The 13,845-nt window shown below is 37.9% G+C and overlaps 1 protein-coding gene and 1 long non-coding RNA gene across 4 annotated transcripts in view; both read left to right on the forward strand.

Moving 5' to 3' along the window:
* The window catches only part of VWC2L (von Willebrand factor C domain containing 2 like), a 168,397-nt gene that overhangs the window by 88,491 nt on the left and 66,061 nt on the right, over positions 1 to 13,845 (forward strand). The gene's annotated exons all lie outside the window — the stretch shown is intronic.
* The window catches only part of LOC135966616 (uncharacterized), a 28,163-nt gene continuing 25,275 nt past the window's right edge, over positions 10,958 to 13,845 (forward strand). The window contains exon 1 of the long non-coding RNA XR_010580078.2: positions 10,958 to 13,042. This is a non-coding gene — a long non-coding RNA (uncharacterized lncRNA). The remainder of the gene's footprint in view (positions 13,043 to 13,845) is intronic.

Genomic DNA, 13,845 nt, shown 5'->3' on the forward strand with positions numbered 1-13,845 from the left:
CTTCGCATGTGCATGTGTGTATTTGTATGTTCTGGTCCTTTCACACTTTGCTACAATCTCTTTTTTTAACTATGTTAAGTGTACAATATCAAAAGACCATATTTCTTTGAAAAGAAAGGATGTTCTGTTCCATCGTTAAGGTGAGATGCAGATTTCCAATTAAAAAACAAATGCTATATTTCAAAAGGTTGAATAAGCCAGTACTTACAGAAGTTCAGCTGGCTAAATTTAGATCATTGAAAAAGATCCGATCCAAGAATAGTCTTTGGCTTCACGCATGTAACATTTTTATTTGGTAGTGTATTGGAAAGGGGGGGAAAAAAACAACATTCATTTTAAGCTCTTGCCCTTCCACATATTGTTCTTCTGTGATAGGTGAAAGAGTGTGGATAGTGGTGTTGGCTTCAAAATATTGCTTCCCTTAAGGGGTCTGTTTCAATTTTGTTATGCCAGTTTTAAAAAGCTTTCTGTTTGTAAATGTTTATATTCAAACTATCCTCTCTTGCCTCTCTAAATTCAACTGTTTTCTTAACTTCACTCTTTTTACAACCTCTTCTTTGAGCCATGATCCTTCTTCATATATGGTGGATGCATAGGTACCCAAGTATTATATTCATTGCTGCAGTATAGAATTTTTCTTTGTTGATTTTCCCATTTATTCACTGTCTTCTAATTCATCCAGCTCATACTTTGGCTCAGGATATAATCTGCTGTCCATTTCTAACCCCAAATTCCCAGCTGCCATTTCCGTAAATTCACTGTCTTTACCGCTGTTTCTCTAAATGTGCATCCAAAAACCTGGAGTGGTGACGAAATGCCTGTTTCTGGGCCCCATCCCAGATCCGATGAATCAGAATGTCTGGGAGGCCTGGGGATTTGTATTCATAACAAACTTCTTCCCCAAAGATTCTGCAGTTTGAGAACCGCTGCTCCCTGCTCAGTCACCTTTCAATCATGATAGTAAGTTCACAACTTCTGTTAAAGCTGTAGTATATGTATATTACTTAAAGTTGTGCTAGGTACTGTAACGAGTAAAAACCCAAATCTCTGTGGCTTGGCCAAACAGAAGTTGGGGGAGAAATGCTTTCCTCATCATGTGACGGACATGATGAATCTCATCAACATGTGGCTGAAGCTAACAGAGCCTCCACCTGCTTCAACATGTTTCCCAGGGTCACCCAGGACATGAAAATCCAACCAAGTCCACAGTCGGAAAGAGGGTGGAGAAGCACCTACGAGATGCTTATTGGCCTGGCCATTTATCACTCCACCCACATTCGCATGGGAATAACTTGGGACTCCACTTAGATATTTCAGAAGTGCTAGAAAATGTAGTTTCTGGGCAGCGGCTTCCTAACAACCACTTTCCACAAGGGACATAGAGAAAAACTCTTTGATAGATCCTTGGCATCTCTGCCGCTTTGCGCCATCCAGAGGGGAAAGACACGAAGTGTGTGGTTTCATAACACTTTGTGGAGTATCAGAGGCCTATTGTTCGATGACCCCCATTTCCAGAACTTCCTGCTCAAGCAGAAAGCCACAGTCTCTGAAGCCTTGTCTCTAGGTATGCTTGAATCGTCAATATCTCTTTTTCTTAACATTTTTCCTTGGCTATCTTAAAATACAGAAAAATTTTATGATTTTGAAATGCTATATGAATACCGTAAAATATAAAGAAGTGGATGAATCTTTCAATATGTTCTTTGTTCCTAATATTGAAAAACAAGTTATATCTCTATATGTATATTTATGTATATATAAAATACATATTTTTATGTGTGTGTATATGTTATACATATACATATTTTTATATGTGTGCATATATTATACATACATATATTTATATGCACATATACATATAAATCTACCACTGGATTGTGTATATATGTGCAAAAAACCCACAGACAGATATATTTTTCATAAATGTAAACCATTGCCTTACTCATTTTATTATCAAGAAGACATAGAGCACATCAGCCTAAGAAAAATTAGGGACTGCATGACCAGTCAACATAGAGGGGATTTATTGATACCTTCATATCCCTTCTGAGGCTTATACTGTACCATTCTATTTTTCTTTCTTTTTTTTTTTTTTCTGAGACAGAGTCTTGCTCTGTCACCCAGGCTAGAGTGCAGTGGTGTGATCTCAGCTCACTGCAACCTCCGCCTCCCAGGTTCAAGCAATTCTCCTGCCTCAGCCTCCTGAGTAGCTGGGATTATAGGAGTCTGCCACCGTGCCCAGCTAATTTTTGTATTTTTAGTAGAGATGGGGTTTCACCATCTTGGCCAGGCTGGTCTCAAACTCCTGACCTTGTGATCCACCCGCCTCAGCCTCCCAGAGTGCTGGGATTACAGGCGTGAGCTACCGTGCCCAGCTGTACCATTCTATTTCTTTCAGATAAAATTGAAGGGAATAAATCAGCAAAGTATGAAAAACTGTCATCAAGTTTAGATACCACCAGTTACACTGAACATTTGAAACAGACATATTATTGTAACAGGCATAGGACTATTCAGAAGTTTAACAGTCTATTTGAAGTTCTCAACCTGCAATGAGCTGTCATTTTTCATTCATGCATTGATTGATTCATTGATAGTTTACTTAGACAAATTTCAGAATTAAATGTGCATTCACTTTCCCTTTATTTATTTGGTCATTTAACAAATATTCATTGAGCCACTAAAAAGTGTCACTCTTCTGAGCACTGAGGAGATAATAATGTACAAGCCAATCATAAAACAAAAAAATGTCAAAAGTAGGGAGAGTGAGTTTGTAGACAAGGATAGGGGCTATTATGGTAGATAGGATAATTGGGAAAGGCCTTTCTGAGCTGTGGATCTTTGAGCAGAAATCCCAGTGAAGGAAGGGTATGTGAATTTTGAATATTCATGAGAGAATTGCATCAGGCAAAGGTAAGAGCAAGTGTTAATGCTCTGATGGAGAGATACATCTTATATGAGAAATCTCTAACATACACACACATAAGAAACCTCTGCCACACAATTTTGGGTAAATATTTCACCTAAACAGCATCCTCTAGCTTAGAAATACCATAAACTACATACTATTATTTTTCTGCTCTCATAAAATTGTGAGTTAGAAACTGTATTCAGCTAGTAATGGAAATATTTAAAAAATAGGAGCTCCAATAAAATAGAGTATTTTCTTTCCTTCATGTAGATTAAAGTCAGGGAGCAAATATCAGAGGCTGGTACAAGGGCTCTATGGTATCATCAACGTTGTGGCGTCCTACTTTCTTTCATTGCCATTCTTTGTGCATGGATTCCATCTTCAAGTTTACCTCATGGTCACTATATGGCTACTGCAACTCTAACCATTTCATCTGTATTCCAGGCAGAACAAAAGGCAAGTAAGTCCCTCCCATCTGAGTCTGTTCTCCAGCTCCCTATCCCCGCTGCCAGCTTCTGAAGACCTTTCCACAAGTCTAACCTAACAACTTGTGCTTACCTGCCCTTAGTCAGTTGGGCCATATGGCCCCTTTACCTGCAAAAAAGGCTAGAAAATGTATTTTTACCTGTATACATTGCTTTCCTTAACAAGATCAGAGTTCTATTAATAAGAATGAAGGAGAGAATCAATATCAGGTTGACAACTAAGCCCAGGTTCAGTTATTAAGAGGTGTAAACAAACGATCAACCTCCATTCTCTAACCAAATGAGTTTAAAGGTCTATTGCTCTGTTAATTATCTGTCCTCCCTAGGTTATAAAAGACCTTTCTCAGTGTTTTCATCGCTCACTGTTGATGAAACTATGAGACATTTGTCATAATTTCTAATCTCATCACGTTGTAATCTCTAAGGAGGCCTATAAATAGCATCTCTCTTCCTTAAATTGAGAAATAAAACAACACAGTAGCAGAGAGAAGCAAAACACCATTTTAGTTACTCTAGAGTCCAAGTTAGAGGGTGTGGTTTCAGGTTTATTAGCCAGTAGTCAATACTAAACCCCCAAATTATGCAGACTGGCCTACTGGTGATGCTGAACTTTTTCTATAGAACAAGTGCACTCCTAAGCGGCAAATATGTTCAGTAATTTTTCACAAATTTAACCATCAGATAAGCCATTCCACCTGCCCTCTGACAAAGTGTGGCACTAACTGTCACCACCACCTGGAAAGAAACCTGAGATGTAGGAAGGAAGTGTTCTATCCAACTCTGGTGGAGTCTGTGACACTAGTGGCCACAGGGAATCACACCTCCCCAAATCCATGCCGTTATGTGTACCTGCCCACTCCCATCTTAAATCTGCTTTAACCAAAAGAATAGGCCGGACGTGGTGGCTCACACCTGTAATCCCAGCATTTTGGGAGTCTGAGGTGGGTGGATCACCTGAGGTCAATAGTTTGAGACCAGCCTGGCCAACATGGTGAAACCCCATCTCTACTAAAAATACAAAACTTAGCAGGGCATGGTGGTGGCTGCCTATAATCCCAGCTACTCGGGAGGCTGAGGCAGGAGAATCCCTTGAACCTGGAAGGTGGAGGTTGCAGGGAGCTGAGATTTCGCCACTGCACTCCAGCCTGGGCGAGAGAGCAAGACTTCATCTCAAAAAAAAAAAAAAAAAAAAAAAAAAAAAAAAGAATGTGCCATCCCTAGGCCTTAAAAAGGCTACATGCTGGTGCCATTGCTCTCTTGGGATCTTTGAGCCACTATGTAAGAGTCCAGCTACCCTGCTGTAGAGGCCACGAGGAAAGGTCACTTACAGAGGGACCAGCCCTGAGATTACAGAGAAAGAGAAGTCCAGCTGTCCGGGGTTGTAGCTAAGCCCAGTGCCCCACCGACTCACCTGCTGACTGCAGCCACAAGAGTGGCCACCAGCCAGATGAGTGGGACTCCCCAGCAAAGTCATCCCAGATGGCATGATTGTGATTAAATAAATGTCATTGTTTTCGATTACCATGTTTTGGGGGTAGTTTGTCGCAGATCAATAACCAAAACAATTAAACACTGCTGTTTTTCCTTCTTCAATATTTTTTTTCCTCCTTATGTAGTCTCAGCTTCAATGAGTATTACCACTGAACTTGAAATATTCACATGTTCTCAGTAAGTATCAGTGACTATTATGTAAGGTGTTTTGTTTGTGCAAAGTGTAAGAATAAGTGTACATGTAAAACATAAAAAGTGATAACCATTGGCAGGGCATGGTGGCTCATGCGTGTAATCCCAGCACTTTGGGAGGCTGAGGCAGGTGGATCATGAGTTCAGGAGTTTGGGACCAGCCTGGTCAATATGGTGAAACCCTGCCTCTAATAAAAATACAAAAATTAACTGGGCATAGTGGCGCACACCTGTAGCCCCTGCTACTTGGGAGGCTGAGGCAGGAGAATCACTTGAACCTGGGAGGCGGAGGTTGCAGTGAGCCAAGATCGTGCCACTGTACTCCAGCCTGGGTGACAGAGTGAGACCCCATCTCAAAAACAAACAAACAAAAAAAAGTGATAACTACTGAGCATAGTTTGCTGCTTGTTGCCTTGTCAAAACTCTGAAATGATGCCTAGTCTTCTTTCCTAATGATATAAAATTGTTATTTTTATGCTCTTCTATCAGTTGCAGTCTCCCCTCTATTTTGTGTAACACCAGGTCATTTTTCCTTGCTTATTCTTAGAAATTCTTATGAAAGTCATTCCTGCTTGATATAATGAAATTCCTTAACTAGATTGTGTTTTTCTTCTTCCCTTTCTCATCCCTTCTGTTTTCCTTCCCCAGATGAGCAACACTAGGCCCTAATAGTTGGTATTACCATAACCTCACATTTCATAAGCTTCTATTTGCATGTAGTTGTTGTGTGCATTTATTAGTGTACATCACCTAAATAAGATGGGAATGCTTAACAAAGCTGAGAACCAGTACATCTTCCCCATTTTTGCCTTTGCTAGTATTGGGAAGGCAGTTCAAAACCGGCTACCATCATATCTAGGCACGTAGCACCAAACCCAAGAACCTGCAAATTATCTTCATGCAAAACTGCATCCCCTGAACTCTAGCAAGAGTTTTGACCTAGATCTCTTCATGATATGTTAGGGAAATAAAACATTTACTATCTAAATCTTCAAAATATTAAGATTACCAGTTTTCTAAGTTAACAAGTCCTTGATTCATTCTGGGCTGACTTACTCACAAGACAGGAAGCTAAGTGCCTAAGGCCCAAAATACTTTCAGAGGCCCATGAAAATACTTTATTTTAATCAGAAAAAAAAATGTAAACTTAGGTTAAAGAAAATGTTTTAATATGTAATATTATTATATTCATCTTGATACCAAGGCCATAGTAAAATATAATTTTTTATTTTTTATTGAGGAAGAGAGACACAAAGAGAAAAGAGCTTAGAGCTCATCAAAGTCATCATATGGCCAAATATTTATTAGGCTAATTGTTCTCAAAACATAGAAAGCATTAAAATTTCTGGGGGTACTTTTTTGTAATCCAAACTCTCAGCTACAATAGCAGTGATTGTTAAGTAGGGCTAGAATGAATCTCAGGAATCTGCATTTTTACTGAGCAATTTAGGTAATTCCACTACATACACAATTAGAAGAAAACTAAAAAAGCGAAACCAGAAATGAGAAAACAGAAATGATAAAAGTTTCTGCTTCCATGTAGCAAAGTTGAGAGATGGGACAAGTAAGATATGAGTATGCTGCTTTTTGTTATATCTTTTCTGTCCTAATTAATTTGTCCTCACCACATCATATACACCTAGCATTAAACTGTTGGCTCTGTGATCAGCAGCTACCTGCTATTCCTTTGAAATTCTTCCATCTGTGGATAGATTATTCTTCAGGGAAGGTGCACAATTTGTTGACTACAAGAAGACCACTTACATTTGGACACTGGCTAAAACAAGATGTATCAGGCTAGCCTTGAAAACAGCTGAGAGTCCAGTACATTGCACAAATTGTAACTGGTTCTGTGTACAAATAGGACCAGTTGGGTAGATGACTAAAGTACTAAACAAAAAATCAAAAGAATGCAGATTTCAAAATAAGAAATTACTGACCATTTTGACTAGCTTTGGCTGCTTTCATTTCCCTAAGAGAAGGGTGAAATCAGAATGTACATGGTAAACAGAAAATGTGAGACAGTTTGGTTGGAATGACTGATGTTGGAACTAGCTTCCTGTAAAACCCATGCTCTTACTAAGATGAATCAAAGGACTGACACGGATGGGCTGCTGTCCATGTCTAAGTGTTTAGAGTCTGCATCTGATTGCTCACTAGTGATAGAGGGCATAGTAGTTTCTTTCTGCAGCACGTGTCTGACATTTTGGGGAGCTGAAATTTATTGAGAAGTTCAGCAAATTTACCCAGCAAAAATCAGCTTCCAGCCAAGCTGGTTATACACAGGCCAGTAAATTATTCTTTAATTAAGATGAACTGAATAACCACCAAAGGATTTGTTAGGGGGCAGGGTCTGAACAAAGCTGAAAATTGTACCCCAGTATAAATAGGAACGTCTTCCCTAGGAGAGCCCATGACGTGGTCCGCAGCATGGACTGGCATTATTGGTTATTCTCTCCAAGTCCTGGGAAGCATAATCCAGTGCTTCATGATTGCAAAGTACTTCATAACACCCATTATTTCATCTTCACAACAAGCCTGTTGGGCAGCCTGGAGATGTGATTCCCATTTTACACAGGAGGAAACAATCAGAGAGAGATTAAGTAACTCCCCCAATGTTCCAGGATGAAAGAGGATAGACAGACAAGTCCAATTTTGTGCTGTGAATTTCCAGCACATCGTTTAGCTCAATGCCTTGCTCTCCTAAAATCCCAAAATAAATTTGACTGGCCTGAACACTTAAAGATATCATAATTAGTTCAATTGAAGATGTCTTGATAGACAGGAATGCTATTTCCTGTCCACCTCCATCCCCACAGACATGCTCTGTGAAATTTCTTTTCTCAAGGACAGTGTTGATTTAATTGGAAAGAACTGTGTTCTCATTTCCTATTTTGGCTACCGAAGTAGCCCCGGCCATATGCACAGTGGCCATCTGGAAAAATTCATTCCTAACTTCAGGGAATATTGCATCAGTTTGCCCTGAAACTGTTTACCCACTGGCTCTGCCCCTCATTTTTAGAAGCAGTGTGATTTCTACTTGGGTTTACTTGAGATTCTGCCTAATAACCAAAATAAACAGTGGTACATAAGCCTCCATGGAGAATCAGCACACAGATTTAAAGAATACTCCCCTGTACTACTCTATAATTTATTCTCTTTTTTGCAGTTTTGGGTTTTTTTTAATCAAGAGTTGCTGAAATCAGCTTTTGTTCCATGTGTTCATAACTACAAGCCTTATTTTTTTCCTTTTCTTTTTTTTCTGATTAAGAAATACTCAAAGGTATAATCAGGTCCTTGCACAGTATTTAATTAGCCATAATTAAAAGACATCTACACAAAGCACAGTGTTTTTCAAAGTCTTTTCTTCTGTTACATTGTTAATGAATTAAGAAATTAATTGGCATTGTGAGTTACCATAGAAAATGTGGCTGAGAAAATTTTAACTGTCTTATAAAATTATCCTTTATTATAGATGATGTTCTGGCCCTGTATTCAATTCAATGTCATTCCCAATCATTAAAAGAAAAAAAAAAAGCAAAACATAAGAATGGTGGGAAGAGAAGGACAGATAAAGGTATAAAAAAATGTTCCCATAGATCCATATTCTACTAAGAGTGTTTTAACATGATCCAAGCTCCAAACTAGTCCATTCGTTTTGGGGGACTTTTTTAAATCTCCAAATTTCTTAGGAATGGTGGGGAAAGTGGGCACAGGGGCCAAAGGGGTAGCAGGGAGTGCTGGGAAGATGATTCACTTATTTTCATACCTGGTAATCTGGCTTTATTGCTTAATAATATGTAGGAAGTATTATTTATATGATTAATTCTATCAACAATAACAAAGTCTCAGGAAGGAGAGTTTAATAAAGAATTTGAAAGATATTGTCTCATGTTTCTACCTTTAGTCTTTCAAAAGGCTGTTTCCTATAGACATATTTAAACCATCCTTCCACTTTAAAGATATATAGTGACTCTTATTTGGGCAAAAAAGTAGAAATCAAACAAGTATACAGATGAAGGATGTATATCTCTAGCATTTGAAAAGCTTGTATAGATTTATAAGATAACACAAAAATACCAGTGAAGGTGAGAAAGAGACAGCAACAATCACACATAACACTGCTAACACCTAATAAACATCAAATAGCTCAAAGAAATACACATCAAAGTGAGATTTGTATTTCTCCTATACCCTTAACTCCTATATCATTATTAAGAATTTCTTAAAATCTTAATACCCAGTGTTTGAAGATACTATGGTTTCTGTTGGGACTACAAATTATATCTTTCTGCAGAGAAATTTAGCTATACGCATCAAAACCTCTAGAAATCATCACATGCTTTGACTGAATAATTTTACTACTCAAATTTTTTTCTGAAGAAATGTTGAAAGATGAAGGGAAGGCCTTATATAGGTTATTTATCATAGAAAATGTTATAATAAACTCATAATATCAAGAGTTAGAATAACAAATGCTAAGAGTCAACTTTAAAATATGTATTGATGATTCATGTAGTTAATTATGGAACCAATAAAAATATTTCTCAAGAATATATTGATGAAATAAAGGCTTGTGATACAATGTTTGGTGAACAATGGAATATAAATTACATTATCCAAATTTTTGAAAGTTTGTGTCTAAATATACATTAAAATATTAACAGAGGTTATGTCTGGGTAGCTAAAATTACTGAAAATTTTCTCTTCTAATTTTTGTAAAATGTTCTATGGAAAAAATGAGCTATTTAATTATTACAAAATATAAAATTGATTTTGTAAAACAAACTAAAGGTCAACATGTCTCTTTGAAGTGACAAATACTAGAGCATAAGCATATTTTTATAAAATATTTTTAAAATATGTGGACTTCTACCACAATTAAATCTAACTGAAAATATTTAGAATACTTAACCTGTGTATCTAAAGACATTAATGATTCAATTTTCAAACCATAGCTATTTTAACATTGTTAAGGAATTCTCTAATAAGTTTAAGAAGACAAATGATATTATCTACCCAGCGTAATCAGATAGTTTAATTTCTAATGGAACTTTATCTGGAGTCCTTTATATTGTATTAAACAATTCAGAAATCCACTAATGAATGACTTAGACAAAGTAATTGCATGTATAGAATGATCAAAGAAATAAAGGATAATTAATAATCATTTTCAGATATATTACCGTATTTGACCCTCAGATTTGTAAACAAGAATGATGTTCTCCTGACTAGAGATACAGAGAAAGTTGCTAGAGCAAAACTGATGGCATTCCCCAAGGTCTCCTGGCAAGTCAGTGATGGAACCAGGATTTTGACTTTGTACCTCTGTTTTCTAATCTTGGACCAAAGTCCAGACTTCGTGCCAATGTACCATGCTGGCATCCTAAAATAATTATTAGCGCTTAATTAGTCACGTGATGTTATCCAGAACATTTGCTCTTAAACTTTAACATCATCTATATTAGTGAGCTTGATAGACAACACATATATCTATGGAACAGCCTCAGAGACAGTCACGAGCCCCAAGCAGGCTGTTTTCCACTAAATGGCACACAGCCTGCTTCTCTTCTGGGGAATGGGTTTCAAGGAATTTGCAGCTACTTGTCACATTTTTCTTTAATTCAAGCAAAATCTTATTAGATGTTATATTCGCATTGTTTAAAAAGCCCATTAATGTAAGGGCTTAAGTTATCCCTTCTTGTGCGCACTTTTATTTATTTATTTATTTACTTGAGATGGAGTCTCGCTCTGTTGCCCAGGCTGGAGTGCAGTGGCGAGATCTCGGCTCACTGCAAGCTCTGCCTCCCGGGTTCATGACATTTTTCCACCTCAGCCTCCCGAGTAGCTGGGACTACAGGCGCCTGCCATGATGCCCGGCTAATTTTTTGTGTTTTTAGTAGAGATGGGGTTTCACTGTGTTAGCCAGGATGGTCTCGATCTCCTGACCTCGTGATCCACCCCGCCTCAGCCTCCCAAAGTGCTGGGATTACAGGCGTGAGGCACCATACCCGGCTCTTCCGTGCACTTTTAAATGATGTACTTAGCTTTGTTTCTCATTCTAAAACTACAGAAATTTTCTCTGGATTCTCCATTTGGTAAGATGAAGATGCTACTGTCTCTCCCCTTTTCCTCCCACATTTTCCCTGTCTACTCCCAAACTGCCGTTTCTAGTTTTCGTTGTCAAGGTTGGTAACATTTACAGTTTCCCATCAAGCTTTGGTCATAGGATGATTCTAAATGACGGAACTGTGAACACATTGATAATTTATTTTTCACTAACAACCAAGTAGTTAACTTATGATTACATGTTCCTTCCTGTGTAACTAGTGTGTGTTTTATCCTACAGTTTCCCATTTCCTTTTCCCCCATTTTCCTTTTTTTCATAAGAATCCTTGACTTTTCTTCTAAGACTTCCATAGATTTGTCAAAGTCATGTTTTAAATTCTAAGGGCTCCTTCAAGTTTTTAGATTTTAGTTTGTATATAATATCCTATTCTTTTGAAATGAAGATTTTAGGGGAATTTTTTTTTATTTTATTTTTTTGTTTCTGTTTTTGTTTTGCAAATTTACTGGAGAATTTAATCTGAGTTTTACTGTGGAAGTTCTGACCCATTCCCTAATAGAGTTCTATTTCTGAAGGGTTTTTCTTTTCTCCTTTTCCTTCTCCCTCCATCCTCCTTTTCTTCCCTCCCTTCCTCCTTCCTGTCTTGCCTTGCCTTACCTTGTCTTTGTCTTTCATTTTCTGGGCAGAGCAGACCACAGGATGCTCACCCCTCTCTGGAATCATTCTGAGGGGAGATTTCTCGCTGAACTGCCAGAGTTCCCCAGTGGGATTCTGCTCCAGATGCACACAGGCTTGAGCCTCTTTCCCTTCCTAGTCACACTTCCCTGCTTTCACGCTGGCATTTCTAGAAATCACCTCCCATATAAACTGCTCGTATATAAACTGAGACTGAATTTTCCCAACGTGTGTATTACCTTTGACTGTACATTCATGTTTAAACATGAGGCAACTGATGAAATAGTAATATAAGGCTATTTTGTTGGGAGATTCCTACTTAATAAAATTTAGATATTTTGCTCTTGAATCTATACTGGCTATTATAACTCTACTTGCTATTCTAGTCTCTAGTTTCAAGACACAGCCTATATACCCCAAGACAGATTTTTTTTCTGTTTCTCTAAAGAAAAACTTTGTTACTTAAAAAAAAAAAAAAAAAAAAAGTGTTCATTGATATGTTGCATCACCTGGGAAGTAAAAGCCTTAACTCCTGGATATCACAGATTTGGATGGAAGTGGGAGTGGAGGGTTAGAGGGGTAGCAGGAATGCAGTTGATTTGAAGACAGTCATTTGCAGGTATCCTCTTCTTCACTGTCTCCTCCCATCTTCTTGGTGTTTTTGAGAAGTGAATTGCTTTTGGGTCCTGCAGGGCATATCGGCTCTCTGCTTGTAACCTCTTACGCAGAATTCCAGCAATAACTTTCTCTACCCCAGTTTAAAGCTCAATTATTTTCCTTCTAACAGATAGCTGTTGACATTTTCTGCTGATAATGGCTCCCTTCCTATTCTTTTCATGATTGTGGATTTATACATATTTTAATCGATCTCTTTATTATCAATTTAAATATGGCCTTTTGAAGGAAACAAACAAGTTTGATCAGAATGCCATATTAAAATGAAAGTTAGATGTTTTTGCAAGTAAAGTTATTGGCTAAATATACTTTATCATTTATATGACTATAAACTAGTAAAAGAAGATCCCATTTGAAACTATGGGATTACAAAATACAAAAGATTTTGGTACAGAAGGCACCTGACTCAGTTTTGATTGCCTTTGCTTTTAAATTAAATCCCAACCTTCATTATTATTATTCTGCCCCTGTTTTTCAGAATCAGAAAGCCAGTTGATACTCATTCTGAAGTTTTCAGTCCTAATAACTTATTCATGGAATCCAGATGTAAGCTGAATTGATCATCATAGATTGTGATCAGTTATGTTTGTACATCTGTGGTCTCTGTGGCTGTGCTGAAATGTTTAGAAAATATAACTTATTCCCTTTATGCATTAATGAGTAGGCATTAAATATTTAATTCATTTACATATTATCTGGCCCCTCTATTTGGAGCTGCTGTCTGTTAGTTCTAGAAAGTATCCCAAGAAAACAATATTATTTCCGGTTTCTTCCCCACATTGTATCATTCAATTTATCCCTCTATGAAAAATGGACAAGGTACTTTGTGGTTCTAAGATTTTCTTCTTCCCTATTTAAAACTTTAAGTAGTAGGGCCGGGCGCGGCAGCTCACGCCTGTAATCCCAGCACTTTGGGAGGCCAAGACAGGTGGATCACGAGGTCAGGAGATCGAGACCATCCTGGCTAACATGGTGAAACCCCGTCTCTACTATAAATACAAAAAAAAAAAAAATGAACCGGGCGTGGTGGCGGGTGCCTGTAGTCCCAGCTACTCGGGAGGCTGAGGCAGGAGAATAGTGTAAACCCGGGAGGTGGAGCTTGCAGTGAACCAAGATCGCGCCACTGCACTCCAGCCTCGGCGATAGAGCGAGACTCCATCTCAAAAAAAATAAAAACAAACAAAAAAAAAACTTTATGTAGTAGATTAACTTACTTCTAATTTCCTCTCACAGTTCTAGGAAGGACTTGTCAATCTAATATCAAATACTGAAGACAAAATTCATTTTAAACTTAGGACTTCTCCTGATCCTCACAGATAAAGCCTGGTGGCTCTTCCAGTCAGCCAGAA

This window comes from Macaca fascicularis, chromosome 12 (genome assembly GCF_037993035.2).
Source record: "Macaca fascicularis isolate 582-1 chromosome 12, T2T-MFA8v1.1".
Classification (NCBI taxonomy): domain Eukaryota; kingdom Metazoa; phylum Chordata; class Mammalia; order Primates; family Cercopithecidae; genus Macaca; species Macaca fascicularis.